The sequence below is a fragment of the Lissotriton helveticus genome, chromosome 8 (assembly GCF_964261635.1).
Source record: "Lissotriton helveticus chromosome 8, aLisHel1.1, whole genome shotgun sequence".
Classification (NCBI taxonomy): Eukaryota; Metazoa; Chordata; class Amphibia; order Caudata; family Salamandridae; genus Lissotriton; species Lissotriton helveticus.
In genome coordinates this window covers 89,637,085-89,653,915 of record NC_136069.1, presented here as the reverse complement: position 1 = coordinate 89,653,915, position 16,831 = coordinate 89,637,085, and positions in this window count along the sequence as shown.

Here is a 16,831-nt window from a genome sequence, read left to right as displayed (position 1 = left end):
ACAGGCTGACGCTAAGCCTGCCAAGAACCTTCTTCACACTGCAGTATGCAGGAATACTGTAATTTGTAAATAGTTGAAACCATAACCTTTTTCTTGTGAATGAAACAAATACATTTATTTTGCTGCACACATTAGCCTTGTGTAATCATTACATTTTGCATGCAATTGTGATATGTGGGTTGGGGGAAGAGGGTGGGCTAGAAATTGTTTGCTGTGATGTGGTTGCGACGTCTGTGGCCTTCAGCTGGGTTCTCCCCGCGTGCATGGTGCGCATGTGCTGGTGGCCGGTCGTCCCCCTCAGATTCACTGCCTGAGATGTCAACAGGTATCCGGCGCTTGGTTGCAATGTTATGAAGCATTGCACAGACAGCCACAATGCGGCAGCACGCTGCAGGACTGTAATACATCGCCCCACCTGTCTTGTGCAGAATACGGAACCTGCTCTTGAGCAGGCCAAATGTCCTTTCTATACAGTTCCTTGTCCGGATGTGCGCAACATTGTAGCACCGTTGCTGAGGTGTGGCAGGGTTGAGGTAAGGGGTCAGGAGGTATTCCCGTAGGGCGTAGCCACTGTCACCTGAATGAGAGGAGCAGATGTTGATTGCCTGTGCAGCGCAGTTACTTCATAGCAATGTGACATTGTCGACAAAGTGTACTTACCAAGTAGGTGTCCTTCCCCAAACTCTCCCCTGAGCAGTCGTGTGTGGAGTCCGCTGTGCCTGAAGATAAAGGAGTCATGGGTACTCCCTGGGTACTGGGCCACAACGTCAGTGATGATGGTCTTGGCATTGCAGACATCTGTATGTTGAGGGAGTGGTAGGACTTCCTGTTGCGGTACATATACTCCGTGGCAGCTGGTGGGCAGATGGCGACGTGGGTACAGTCTATGCAGCCGAGGACATGGGGAAAATGGGCGACATTGTAAAATTGTAGTTTTGTCAGGTCCAATTCCTGTTGGCTCGTGGGAAATGTGATGTGGCGGTGGAGCTGGCTGAGCATGGCGTCAACAAAAGTGTGGAGGCAGCGTGACATGGTGGGCTGGGATATCCCCCCAGCAGCGGCTACTATGCCCTGGAAACTGCCGGAGGCCAGGAGGTGCAGGCTGCACAATACCTGCACATGTGTGGGCACAGAATTGTTTCGCCTTGTTGGGTGCTGCATAATGGGGTTGAGTTCTTGTATCAGCCAGGTGATCATTTCCCCATTCAGCCTGTATTTAGCATAAATCTGTTCTCTGGTTTGGCCCAGCAAGGTGACCCGCTGCCGGTAAATCCTTTCCTGCCTCATGCGTCTCCTCCGTGCTGCTCGCTGTAGCCTTCGCCGCCTCACCACCATGTACATCCCTGGCATTGTGGAACGCCTAATGCTGCTGCTGAATGTCCTTATGTGTGATTGGTCAGGCCTGGACCTGTTGGTGATTGGCCAACAGTTTTTCAAATTTTACTTAATCATGGCTTTTATGGCTACCACCTGCTTTGAGTTGTCCTTAAATTGCGCCGCGCAAACGTGCAAATTTGCGCTTTTTCGCTATTGTATTTTTTTCATGAATGCCGATTGAGACAATATTGCGTTTCGCTATTCATTTCGCAGATTCCGTGGTTGGTCGCTATTTCCGTATCGCTAATGCTCGACTACCCGGAGTCTGCGACTATTATAGCGTAATCGCTATTTAAATCGCTATTCTGTGTTTGCGAATTCGCTATTTTGTACTTGAATGCCGATTCCGTGTTTTGCACCCGCAATTGCATTTTCGCAGCCATTGCGGGCGCAATTTCGCTTCATGAATCAGGCTGTTAGAGCGGTAACTGCAAACACAACAATGATGGACAGAATGTGGATCAATGTCACACATTCACCCCAGTCCAAAGATCTGGGCCCAAATCCATCGTTTTTCCACTCCACACCACCCTGGGTTAGACAATGGCGATATGCAAATCAGCGCTGACCCTGTGCCTTGTGGGAACAGTCCAGTCCGAACTACAAAAGCCATGTCCTTCCCAGAACGGAAACAAGCATCCGAGGACCGGCCCGGTTTCGAGGTAACACCTCTCTTCAGCCCGGCTAGCTTGATTCCAGTGGTGTGGAGTGCCTGGGACTCACGTCTGAGCATCCCCAGTACACTTAGAGCGGTAACTGCAAACACAACAATGATGGACAGAATGTGGATCAATGTCACACATTCACCCCAGTCCAAAGATCTGGGCCCAAATCCATCGTTTTTCCACTCCACACCACCCTGGGTTAGACAATGGCGATATGCAAATCAGCGCTGACCCTGTGCCTTGTGGGAACAGTCCAGTCCGAACTACAAAAGCCATGTCCTTCCCAGAACGGAAACAAGCATCCGAGGACCTGCCCGGTTTCGAGGTAACACCTCTCTTCAGCCCGGCTAGCTTGATTCCAGTGGTGTGGAGTGCCTGGGACTCACGTCTGAGCATCCCCAGTACACTTAGAGCGGTAACTGCAAACACAACAATGATGGACAGAATGTGGATCAATGTCACACATTCACCCCAGTCCAAAGATCTGGGCCCAAATCCATCGTTTTTCCACTCCACACCACCCTGGGTTAGACAATGGCGATATGCAAATCAGCACTGACCCTGTGCCTTGTGGGAACAGTCCAGTCCGAACTACAAAAGCCATGTCCTTCCCAGAACGGAAACAAGCATCCGAGGACCGGCCCGGTTTCGAGGTAACACCTCTCTTCAGCCCGGCTAGCTTGATTCCAGTGGTGTGGAGTGCCTGGGACTCACGTCTGAGCATCCCCAGTACACTTAGAGCGGTAACTGCAAACACAACAATGATGGACAGAATGTGGATCAATGTCACACATTCACCCCAGTCCAAAGATCTGGGCCCAAATCCATTGTTTTTCCACTCCACACCACCCTGGGTTAGACAATGGCGATATGCAAATCAGCGCTGACCCTGTGCCTTGTGGGAACAGTCCAGTCCGAACTACAAAAGCCATGTCCTTCCCAGAACGGAAACAAGCATCCGAGGACCGGCCCGGTTTCGAGGTAACACCTCTCTTCAGCCCGGCTAGCTTGATTCCAGTGGTGTGGAGTGCCTGGGACTCACGTCTGAGCATCCCCAGTACACTTAGAGCGGTAACTGCAAACACAACAATGATGGACAGAATGTGGATCAATGTCACACATTCACCCCAGTCCAAAGATCTGGGCCCAAATCCATCGTTTTTCCACTCCACACCACCCTGGGTTAGACAATGGCGATATGCAAATCAGCGCTGACCCTGTGCCTTGTGGGAACAGTCCAGTCCGAACTACAAAAGCCATGTCCTTCCCAGAACGGAAACAAGCATCCGAGGACCTGCCCGGTTTCGAGGTAACACCTCTCTTCAGCCCGGCTAGCTTGATTCCAGTGGTGTGGAGTGCCTGGGACTCACGTCTGAGCATCCCCAGTACACTTAGAGCGGTAACTGCAAACACAACAATGATGGACAGAATGTGGATCAATGTCACACATTCACCCCAGTCCAAAGATCTGGGCCCAAATCCATCGTTTTTCCACTCCACACCACCCTGGGTTAGACAATGGCGATATGCAAATCAGCACTGACCCTGTGCCTTGTGGGAACAGTCCAGTCCGAACTACAAAAGCCATGTCCTTCCCAGAACGGAAACAAGCATCCGAGGACCGGCCCGGTTTCGAGGTAACACCTCTCTTCAGCCCGGCTAGCTTGATTCCAGTGGTGTGGAGTGCCTGGGACTCACGTCTGAGCATCCCCAGTACACTTAGAGCGGTAACTGCAAACACAACAATGATGGACAGAATGTGGATCAATGTCACACATTCACCCCAGTCCAAAGATCTGGGCCCAAATCCATTGTTTTTCCACTCCACACCACCCTGGGTTAGACAATGGCGATATGCAAATCAGCGCTGACCCTGTGCCTTGTGGGAACAGTCCAGTCCGAACTACAAAAGCCATGTCCTTCCCAGAACGGAAACAAGCATCCGAGGACCGGCCCGGTTTCGAGGTAACACCTCTCTTCAGCCCGGCTAGCTTGATTCCAGTGGTGTGGAGTGCCTGGGACTCACGTCTGAGCATCCCCAGTACACTTACAGCCTGATTCATGTAGGTAAATTGCACTCGCAAAGGGCCAGATTCTGAGAATCTGGCCCTTTGCGAGTGCGATTTTTGCATTTGGTATTCATGATACCAAATGCAAAAATCGCTATGTAAGAATTCGCATATTTGCGTGGAATGGCATTTAAGGAATCTCTAATAGAGATTCCTCAAATGCTATTCATGACACAAAACAAAATAGCGATTTTGGACTTTTGGGGCCGCTATTTACCGACAGGTCAGACCTGTCGGTAAATAGCAAAAACTCAGAAAAATGCTTTTAAAAGCATTTTTCAAAGTTGCATGTAGCACACACACATGTCCTTTGGACATGTGTGTCCGCAACACCTGTCCAAAAGTGCATTTTAGGGGTGCTACAGGGCGTCCTTTGGACACCCCTGGCACCCTTAAAATCGCTATCTCAGTTGCGAGTAGCAAATTGCTACTCGCAAATCCCCATTCATTCCTATGGGCCTCTTGGCCCATAGGAATGAATGGGGAGTATTTGCGAGTAGCAAATTGCTACTCGCAAATAAAGAACATGTAGGAATCGCTATTTAAGTAGCAATTCCTACATGAATGCCGTTTTGCGTGTCCTCAATAGCGAATCGCTATGATTCGCTATTAGGGACACGCAAAACGGCATGTACATGAATCAGGCTGTTAGAGCGGTAACTGCAAACACAACAATGATGGACAGAATGTGGATCAATGTCACACATTCACCCCAGTCCAAAGATCTGGGCCCAAATCCATCGTTTTTCCACTCCACACCACCCTCGGTTAGACAATGGCGATATGCAAATCAGCGCTGACCCTGTGCCTTGTGGGAACAGTCCAGTCCGAACTACAAAAGCCATGTCCTTCCCAGAACGGAAACAAGCATCCGAGGACCGGCCCGGTTTCGAGGTAAAACCTCTCTTCAGCCCGGCTAGCTTGATTCCAGTGGTGTGGAGTGCCTGGGACTCACATCTGAGCATCCCCAGTACACTTAGAGCGGTAACTGCAAACACAACAATGATGGACAGAATGTGGATCAATGTCACACATTCACCCCAGTCCAAAGATCTGGGCCCAAATCCATCGTTTTTCCACTCCACACCACCCTGGGTTAGACAATGGCGATATGCAAATCAGCGCTGACCCTGTGCCTTGTGGGAAGAGTCCAGTCCGAACTACAAAAGCCATGTCCTTCCCAGAACGGAAACAAGCTTCCGAGGACCGGACCGGTTTCGAGGTAACACCTCTCTTCAGCCCGGCTAGCTTGATTCCAGTGGTGTGGAGTGCCTGGGACTCACGTCTGAGCATCCCCAGTACACTTAGAGCGCTAACTGCAAACACAACAATGATGGACAGAATGTGGATCAATGTCACACATTCACCCCAGTCCAAAGATCTGGGCCCAAATCCATCGTTTTTCCACTCCACACCACCCTGGGTTAGACAATGGCGATATGCAAATCAGCGCTGACCCTGTGCCTTGTGGGAACAGTCCAGTCCGAACTACAAAAGCCATGTCCTTCCCAGAACGGAAACAAGCATCCGAGGACCGGCCCGGTTTTGAGGTAACACCTCTCTTCAGCCCGGCTAGCTTGATTCCAGTGGTGTGGAGTGCTTGGGACTCACGTCTGAGCATCCCCAGTACACTTAGAGCGGTAACTGCAAACACAACAATGATGGACAGAATGTGGATCAATGTCACACATTCACCCCAGTCCAAAGATCTGGGCCCAAATCCATCGTTTTTCCACTCCACACCACCCTGGGTTAGACAATGGCGATATGCAAATCAGCGCTGACCCTGTGCCTTGTGGGAACAGTCCAGTCCGAACTACAAAAGCCATGTCCTTCCCAGAACGGAAACAAGCATCCGAGGACCGGCCCGGTTTCGAGGTAACACCTCTCTTCAGCCCGGCTAGCTTGATTCCAGTGGTGTGGAGTGCCTGGGACTCACGTCTGAGCATCCCCAGTACACTTAGAGGGGTAACTGCAAACACAACAATGATGGACAGAATGTGGATCAATGTCACACATTCACCCCAGTCCAAAGATCTGGGCCCAAATCCATCGTTTTTCCACTCCACACCACCCTGGGTTAGACAATGGCGATATGCAAAACAGCGCTCACCCTGTGCCTTGTGGGAACAGTCCAGTCCGAACTACAAAAGCCATATCCTTCCCAGAACGGAAACAAGCATCCGAGGACCGGCCCGGTTTCGAGGTAACACCTCTCTTCAGCCCGGCTAGCTTGATTCCAGTGGTGTGGAGTGCCTGGGACTCACGTCTGAGCATCCCCAGTACACTTAGAGCGGTAACTGCAAACACAACAATGATGGACAGAATGTGGATCAATGTCACACATTCACCCCAGTCCAAAGATCTGGGCCCAAATCCATCGTTTTTCCACTCCACACCACCCTGGGTTAGACAATGGCGATATGCAAATCAGCGCTGACCCTGTGCCTTGTGGGAACAGTCCAGTCCGAACTACAAAAGCCATGTCCTTCCCAGAAGGGAAACAAGCATCCGAGGACCGGCCCGGTTTCGAGGTAACACCTCTCTTCAGCCCGGCTAGCTTGATTCCAGTGGTGTGGAGTGCCTGGGACTCACGTCTGAGCATCCCCAGTACACTTAGAGCGGTAACTGCAAACACAACAATGATGGACAGAATGTGGATCAATGTCACACATTCACCCCAGTCCAAAGATCTGGGCCCAAATCCATCGTTTTTCCACTCCACACAACCATGGGTTAGACAATGGCAATATGCAAATCAGCGCTGACCCTGTGCCTTGTGGGAACAGTCCAGTCCGAACTACAAAAGCCATGTCCTTCCCAGAACGGAAACAAGCATCCGAGGACCGGCCCGGTTTCGAGGTAACACCTCTCTTCAGCCCGGCTAGCTTGATTCTAGTGGTGTGGAGTGCCTGGGACTCACGTCTGAGCATACCCAGTACACTTAGAGCAGTAACTGCAAACACAACAATGATGGACAGAATGTGGATCAATGTCACACATTCACCCCAGTCCAAAGATCTGGGCCCAAATCCATTGTTTTTCCACTCCACACCACCCTGGGTTAGACAATGGCGATATGCAAATCAGCGCTGACCCTGTGCCTTGTGGGAACAGTACAGTCCGAACTACAAAAGCCATGTTCTTCCCAGAACGGAAACAAGCATCCGAGGACCGGCCCGGTTTTAAGGTAACACCTCTCTTCAGCCCGGCTAGCTTGATTCCAGTGGTGTGGAGTGCCTGGGACTCACGTCTGAGCATCCCCAGTACACTTAGAGCGGTAACTGCAAACACAACAATGATGGACAGAATGTGGATCAATGTCACACATTCACCCCAGTCCAAAGATCTGGGCCCAAATCCATCGTTTTTCCACTCCACACCACCCTGGGTTAGACAATGGCGATATGCAAATCAGCGCTGACCCTGTGCCTTGTGGGAACAGTCCAGTCCGAACTACAAAAGCCATGTCCTTCCCAGAACGGAAACAAGCATCCGAGGACCAGCCCGGTTTCGAGGTAATGATCCAGCGGCCTATAGAAAATATATCATAAACAACGCTACCCAACTTCATAACCTATAAACAAATTCTACACTAATTTATGGACCCATTTATAAACATGACATATTTGGGCCTACTGAATCAGGTGGTCAGGTCTAATCTATATACACTCTATTTACAAACTATATATATTTTTATACATCTGCGGAAAGAAAATTGTCATTATAACAAATCCAAATTATTTAAACGACCACCATTTGGCGACGTGATCTAGCTAAAAGTAACCTGCACTTCTGAATAATCAAGACCAGCTTGTTTGTCAAAAGTAAGATTTTATTTACTAAATTATGGTATTTCAAATTGTAGTTTTATAAACGCAATTTTATTAGCATTAAAGTAAACATGATTGTAAAGAGTCATGAGAAAAATACAATTTAAGCAAGTGAATCAAAGTCTAAGTAAATATTAAAAGTTTAGCATTTCTAAAACCTAAGTCCCTAGCTAAGCTAAATAAATGGAAATTAAAGTAAAGTTCTTTGAGGATTCTTACGTGCTCCACGCAAAGTTCGACAGCACTTCACCCTCATCGGAAAGTCAGAAAGCAGCAGCCAGCCCATCCCTAAGGGCATGACTTTTTATACCTTTCTATGCTAGCTAATCTAAGCGAAGGAAAGTTTTCATAAATCCACGATGTCCCATTGGTTGAGAGTGACAAGTGACATGTCACCCACATTTCAAAACTTCCATTAGGTCACATTTCTTAAGGACCATTGTCTTTTCCGAATGCAACCAAGAGCTTCTTTGGTTTGCAACATTTGTAAATTAATGTTCTCGCAGCGTCCAATTCACTTCCGCGGATGCCAAGTTAGAGCTGACAAAATTGTCCTTTATCACTTGCTTCCGACCTTGGCCACGTCCGACAAAATGATGACAGCACATTAGAATTTGCTTAGTGAATGCAGCTTTGACGAACACTTTTTCAGAATGGGCATCTCGTGACTTTTGCAGAAGTAAATTTCAGCTTTAGCAAACTCGAACAAACTAGGCCCAAAAGCAGGCAACTTATGCTTTCTAGTAATAAACAAACACAAGAAAAGTATTAATGTAAGAAATAATGTTGATTATGTATCCACCCTAGGTTTACTAATTAATTAACCCTCCCAATTAGTCTAATGTTACCTAGCAAATGCAAACAATTAAAGCAGCATTTATATCTACCAGTCTTCATGAATCCATGAAACTTATGTGCACCTAGAATAGTATAAATGACATCACATAGACAAGGAAAAGCAAAATAAGCACATGCTTCTTTTAGGTTTGCTGCAGTTAGTAATGACAAGAACGAAAACAACAAATTATTTTATTATTTTGCACGAACAAAAAGATGCAACACTTATGCACGTTTATGAGCACACATGTTAGTCCCCCCATGTGTAAAGTTTAATCTAGATTATATTAGCACAACACATCAAAAATCATTAATTTTATTATTCATGTTATGGAAATGTGACTTCGCGAGTTTAAATAAAATTTTATTTTCTATCTCGCTCCATCAACTCCCTCATCTGGTGATTAACAAATCACCACACCACCACCCAAAATTTGGTAATTTAAACTTCCGAGAAAGTGATTCAAATTCATTTGTGTCAGTTATCCTAAAAACCTGTGTCTGCATAATCCTCGGAATTTGCATAACGTTCTCTATGTAACTCCTGTAACTCAATCTCCCTTTCTTCTTCTTTTCTAAGTTTATAGATCCTTTTCTTTTCTTTCAACTGCTTCTTTCTTTTATGTAACAAACAACCTATTTTTGTCAAAATGAAAATAAATACTATTATAATCAAAGGTGCCAAAATCTTGCCAAGAATTGAGCTTCCAATGTCATGAAACCAATTTCTAATTGCTAGGAATCTTTTTGAAAGTTTTTCTGTGAAATCATCTTCTTCTAAAGGAATTATCTCTGAATGCATTTGTGTAATATTCTTAATGTACATCTCAATATTCTTACTTTCATCAGGTATATATGTGCAACAATGTTGTACATGTAAAATGCCACAGACTCCTCCCTCTTTTGCTAGGAGTATGTCTAAAGCAAGGCGATCTTGAATTACCATGGATCTAATTGCTATTACTTCAACATTCACTAATTGGAATCCATCAGCTGTATCTGTTGACAATCTATCAACAATTGTGGACAATTTTCTGATTCTCCCTGCATTTAGGGTTATACCAACAAAAGGTATTACAGCTTGAAAAATATCTCCCAGAACTTCTGTGAAAGTTTCTCTTTTGACTCTGTTTACATAATTATGAATTTTAAACAATCCTTCTGGATCTCTGTCAACATGAAACACTTTAGGAAAAACAATTCCCACATAACAAGTTCCATACCAGTGGTCTGGAAGGTTGTAGTAGGCTTTGTCACCACAAACAAAATAAATCCCAGGGAAGATTGGATCTTTTCCACCTTTAAATCCCCAACCTCCCAAAATCTGATAAGTATCTTCACAGTTACTTGCACCTACAAAATAATTATCAAAAAGTGTATTATCTCTTCTAATGCAAAGCTTTCCACTAACTGGTTTATCTATGTGAATTGCAACATTTTCAAGCATTTTGCCATTTAACTTCTCATCCTCTTTTTGCCAAAATTTTGACTTAGTCTGCTTGACTAATTCATTCCTTTTGTAAATTGCTCTCCTCTCCTCAACCATATTCAAAAATTTCTTTCCCTCAGCACTTAATTTGCAAGTTAAATTATTCTTGTAAGCATACTCATAAGTGAGTTCATTAGTAACAAGGAAAAATTCTCTCATTTGTTTAGCTTTCTTATGCTTATTTAAAGCATTCTCAATCTTTACATTTGCAAAAATCTCGTCAAAATCTGAATAGTAATATTCTAATCTTCTAGTTTGATAAAATAAGCTAGTTAACACACTACATGTTACACCATATGTAAGAGGAAGCATATTGTATGTCACTCCCTCTGAAACAGAAGCAGGTAACTTGACACAGACGTAGCAGTCTTTTGCATCCATTACCTTGACATATTCACTTAAAAGCTTTGTGAATGTATTGCTTGAAAAATCACTAATAGATTTATCTTGATGAATGTTAGGCTGATGATCAATAACTTTTGCAGATGTACTATGTTTAGTTTGACTAACCAAAGCTTTACTTGTCATGTTAACTTTGTGTAATTCTCTATTCATCTCTAATGGGATGATCACAGCTAAAACTAACCAGAGCAGAATTAAAATGAGCAGACATACCAGAGTCATCTTGCAACATCTCTTTAAAACAGAACACCTTGAAGTGCTCTCCTTAACATAAGGCATTTTTGGTTAGTTTTGCCTCAAAATTAAAAACAAAATTTATTTTAAAATTTCTAAGAAATAAACTCTATTTTATTTATACCCCCCTTTTAAAATAATTTTATTTTTAAAACCTTAAACAAGATTTCTTCGACCTTATGTCACACATAGGTTTCCTTCAACTAAACAGTTTTTCTTCGACCTTGTGTCAACTAACAAAATTTCTTCAGCCTTTTGCCAAATTAAAATTTCTGTACTTCAATCATTGTCACTAATTTCCTCTATTTCGTTTTCTTCTTCACTACTACCATAAATGTCGATAACAGGTGGAATTACTAAATAAGTCCACTCAGGAGACTTGTATTTCTGGTTTGGCCTTACTATTCTTTTTCCTTTTCTCGACACCACTTCAATTTTCCTTCCAACTCCAACTTCTTTTCCAGGACTCTTCTGACTACTGATTTCTTCAACTTGCTCTTTAGGTTTCTTGATCAACCTTACTCTTAATCTTCCACCATGCCAGTAGTCTGCTTTTCTCACGTACTTCTTCTTTGGTTCAGAATTATTTGATTCTGACTTCCAAGTCCTTTTCTTTCTGTTTTCACTTTCACCATCCACGTCACTTTCTTCAGTTTCGTAGTCTGAAATTTCAATTGACTCAGGAACTTCTCTATTCGGCAGTTTTACTCCTTCAGGAACACCACTTTGTTTTCCAACACTGGTACTTGGTAATTCGTCTTCTTCCTCTTCTTCAATTACCCCCAACTTCCCAGAATTTGGATTTCTGTTCCTTACTCCAGAGCTTATTTTCTGCTTTTCGATACTCTCCTGGTCTGAAACTTCTTTTTGTTCTGCTTCTCTGTCTTCAACAGAAACAACCGAATCCTCAGTTATCTTTCCTTTTAACAGATTCTCTTCACCTTCAGAATCTATTTCAATAATTTCCAAGTCTTTTCTTGTCAAATTTCCATTCACGGGCACAGGTTCCAGATGTCGACTTCCCTGTCGATCTTCAGAATTTGGATTTATTTCACCTTCTGTTTCACCTTCTGCTTCAGAATCAGAATCATCTGTGGTATCACTTTCAACATCAGAACTCTCAGGAGTTGGTACTGGAATAGTATGACTAGGATGAATCCAACGTTTCAATCCTCTGCATTTTACAGCATTAGTAGTGATCAAAATTATTTGCCTAGGTTTTTGCCATCTAGGAGCCAGACAATTTCTTCTCCGATGTACTTTTGTTCTGACCCAATCACCAGGCCTCAGATCATGTGTCAAAACTTTTTCATCTGATTGTGCTTCAGTTCCCACCTGATTAGATACAGAAGTCACTATATCAGATAACCTTTTACAGTAATCCAAAATAGCACTGTCATTTATGCTCAACAATTTACCTACAGGTACAAAAGCTTGCCTCATAACTCTTCCCATTAAAATTTCATGAGGACTCAAACCTGTCTTTTTATCTGGTGTACTCCTTAATGACATCAAAACAAGTGGAAGAGCATCTGTCCACTTTACACCTGTTTCAAGACACATTTTTCCAATTCTGTTTTTAATTGTTCCATTAATCTGTTCAACTACCCCAGATGCCTCTGGTCTGTATGCACAGTGTATCTTCTGCTCAATACTCAAAGCTTCACAAATTAATTTCATCAGTTTGTTATCAAAATGGCTTCCTCCATCACTCTCAATAGTGACTGGAAAACCGTACCTTGGGATGATTTCTCTGAGCAGCAGTTTTGCTACTGTAATTGAATCACAATGTCGTGTAGGAAAAGCTTCTACCCATCTTGAAAATAAACAAACAATCACAAGAACATATTTTAAACAATTGTGTAGGGGCATTTCAATGAAGTCCATCTGTAACCTTGTAAAGGGACCACCCTCTCGACCAATTATTCCTGTCCCCACCACAGATTTTCTGTTTGGATTCATTTGTTGGCATGATAAACACCTTTGACAAAAAGATTCTGCAATTGTTCTGAATTTAGTATTGAACCAAGTTTCTCGGAAAAGTCTAATCATAGAATCTCTTCCGAGATGCGCTGGACCATGATATAATCTGGCCATATCAGCAATCAAGCAATTTGGTAAGACCACTCTGCCATCTTTGTAAACCCACACTCCATCTTCATCACGTGGTCTACAGTCTGATCTTAACCACTGATCTTTTTCTTCATCATCTGCTTCATTTTGTAAATCTCTAATCTCATGCCATGTTTCTACAACTGTTGTTAGCATTAATGAATTTGAATCAGTTTCTTTACTCCTTTCCCGATTGTATGCATAACCTTTTCTTGCACAGAATTTTGCCGTTTCATCTGCAAAGGCATTGCCTTTAGAGATATAATCCACTCCTTTTGTGTGGGCTGCACATTTAACAATTGCGATTTCTTTCGGCAATTGTATTGCTTCAATTAATCTCCTAATGAAAACTGCATTTTTAATCGGTGAGCCTGCTGATGTCATATAGCCTCTCTGAGACCATAGTTGTCCATAATCATGTACAACTCCATACCCATACTGACTATCAGTAATGATGGTAACTCTTATATCCTTTGATATTTCACATGCACGAATCAAAGCAATCAATTCAGCCACTTGTGCTGAACGAACTCCTTCAAGACATGATGCTTCTTCAACATCTGCAACTGTACAGACTGAATATGAGGCTTTCAAGACACCTCCTTCGGATCTTAAACATGAGCCATCTACAAAGTAGACAAAATCCGATTCAGACAAAGGTCTATCTTTGATGTCTTTTCTTGGTTTAGTGCAGAATTCCATAACATCTAAACACTCATGTTCTGTTTCAATGTCATCAATGATTTCAGAATCAGGCAGTAATGTAGAAGGATTCAGATTCAAACATCTTGAAATCGAAACATTATCTGCTCCTAGTATGATTTTCTCATACTTTGTCAATCTGCTACTTGTCAAATGTTGAGTTTTACCTCTTGTCAGTAATATTTCAACTGAATGAGGCACAAAAACTTTCACAGGAAATCCCATAATGATTCCCTCACTTTGTTCAAGACTAACACTTGTAGCTGCAACTGCTTTCAAGCAACCTGGTAATGCTTTTGCAATTGGATCAAGAACTGCAGAGAAGTATGCAATAGGTTTCTTTAAATTTCCATGTCTCTGTATCAACACAGACAATGCACATCCTTCTCTTTCACTACAATACAGCTCAAAATCTTTCTCATAATTTGGCATACCTAAAGCAGGAGCTTGGCATAAGCTCTTTTTCAGGTTCTCAAAAGATTCCATTTCAGCATCATTGAGAATAATTGTATCCTTTACATCAGACTTTGTCAGTCTCTGTAGTGGTTTCGCAATTACTGAGAATCCACTTATCCATTGTTGACAGTAACCAACCATTCCCAAGAACATTCTGACCTGTCTCTGTGTCCTTGGAGGTAGCATTGCTTGAATCATTTTTATTCTCTCAACTGTTACCTGTCTTTTTCCTTTTGCAATTCTGTGACCAAGATATTTTACTTCTTGTTTGCAAAACTGTAATTTTCCTGGAGACACTTTATGTCCCTCTTCTGCAAGATGATTCAACAGTATTATTGTGTCTGTCACACAATTTTCTCTTGTTTTAGCAGCTATCAACAAGTCGTCAATATACTGCACCAATGTAGACCTACCAGGTAAGTCTAGGTTTTCCAAAGACCTTTTCAACAATTCATTAAAGTTTGAAGGACTCTCTGTATAGCCCTGAGGGATTCTACACCATCCAAGGGTCCTACCTTGAAATCTGAAAGCAAAGATTTCATAACTATCAGGATGTAAAGGAACTGTAAAGAATGCGTTGCAAAGATCAATGACAGTGTACCATTCAGCATCATGTGGAATTTGGTACAAAATTACTGCTGGATTTGGAACCACGGGACAACATGGAACGACAATTTGATTAACCTTTCTCAAATCTTGTACGATTCTAAATGTTCCATTTGACTTTTTAACTCCCATAATTGGTGAATTACAAGGACTACTCTCCATTTCTTTTAATACACCTTGTTTGATGAATTTTTCAATTATAGGCGTAACACCTTCAATTGTTTCTGCTTTCATTTTATACTGTGGAATGTTTGGAAATTCTATTCCCTGTTTCAATATAATTTTTACTGGATCTATGTTTTTCATTAGACCCATCTCATTCCCAGAAAAATCCCATATTTCAGATTTCACTGTTTCTCTGAGCTCTTCAGGCAAATCTTTCTTTTCCAATGCAGGAAACAATTTTGTTTCTTCTGCTTCCATCATCATCATTGTCATCCTGTACAAACCATCTTCCTCCATTGTTTGTAACTCAACCCCATCAGGTGAACAATATATTCTGCAATTCATTTTACACAGAATGTCTCTGCCTAACAAATTCACTGGACTACTATTACAAACTACAAATCTGTGTTTGTCTCTGTAATTTCCAATTTCAACTGGAACTGGATCAGTTAAGTCAGTTTTAATTTGCTGATTACTTACTCCAACAACTTGGATGGTATCCCCAGAGAGAGGTAGGTTTTCAATTTCCACTGATCTAACAGTAGAACGGGTAGCACCAGTGTCCACTAGAAAAGTGATGTCTACATCATTAACTTTCCCGTTTACAAATGGACCAGACTGGTCAACCTCAAGAGTGGCTCCAACAACACACTCTTCCTCCTCTCCCGGGCACCGTCAGCAATAATCATCAGAATCACTGTCTTGACTTTCTGTTAACAAAAATTGTTGTGAAGTATTTTGCATTTGCACTCTTTGCTGCTTTTGCTGTTTTTGTGGTTTTATTACCTGTTCATTTCCCTGAAATCCCACGTTTGGATTATATTTTTGAACTCCCCCACAATTCGGAAAAGGTGGTTGTGGCAATTGATCCTGACGGTTATTCACCTGTTGCTGTTGCTGTCGCTGAATGTTTAACTCGTTTAACCCCTGTTGCATCTGTAGCTGTTGCTGCAGGTCAACACCATTCTGCATCTGTGGATTCAATAAGGGATTCTTTAAATTTTTAGGAGGTTTAGGACACTCGTCTCTCCAATGTCCAAATTCTCCACAATTAAAACAAGGTAATCTTTGTTTCATCTCCTCAATCTTTGGGCTAAATTTTCTCGGAAAAGTATTACCTTTAAGCTTTCCTTGAATCTGATTTGTATTTCCAGTTTGAACAAAGTTTGTGTTCTTATTACCCATGCTGGCAATTTGTTGCTCAGCCACTTTTACCTGAGCCCACATGGCTTTCTCTTTGAGCTTCTTTTGTCACACTTCCAACTCATCACTGCAATATTTAGCTTTTCTCAGAATATCATCTACAGAAAGTGATTGCCATCCTACAATACTATTCCTGATCATGTCTGCAATTTCAGGTTTTAGTCCATAAACAAATCTATAGACAAAATGACTCATATCTTTTTCATCCAGCTTTTCATAGCCACTGTATTGTTTAAAAATCAACAGTAGCCTCTCATAAAAAGAATGAACTGATTCTTTTGTTTCCTGATTTGTTCTTTCTATTTTAACCCAATCAACTTCTTTGGGTGGAATTTTGTTTTTCATCCAAACAATCACTTTTTCGTAAAAATCCATTACTAGAGGATTTGGAGCACCTGTTTCTTTGATTCGCTCTGGTTCTGTTTTTGGCCAACTTATTGATATTTTGCATTCTGTCCAAAGATCTGATGGAACGACTATGTCGAAAAATCCATCTAAATCAATCCACAGAACTTTTGACACTTTGATAAACCTATCCACTTGTCTATACCACTCCACTGGTTTCTCCCTCAATTTTGGAAAGTCATTTGTAAACAACAGTATGTCCTGTCTCGACCAAGGGACATGAACATATCCTCCACCTGCAATCTCTCTCATTGGAAATTGTTTTGACAATTTTTC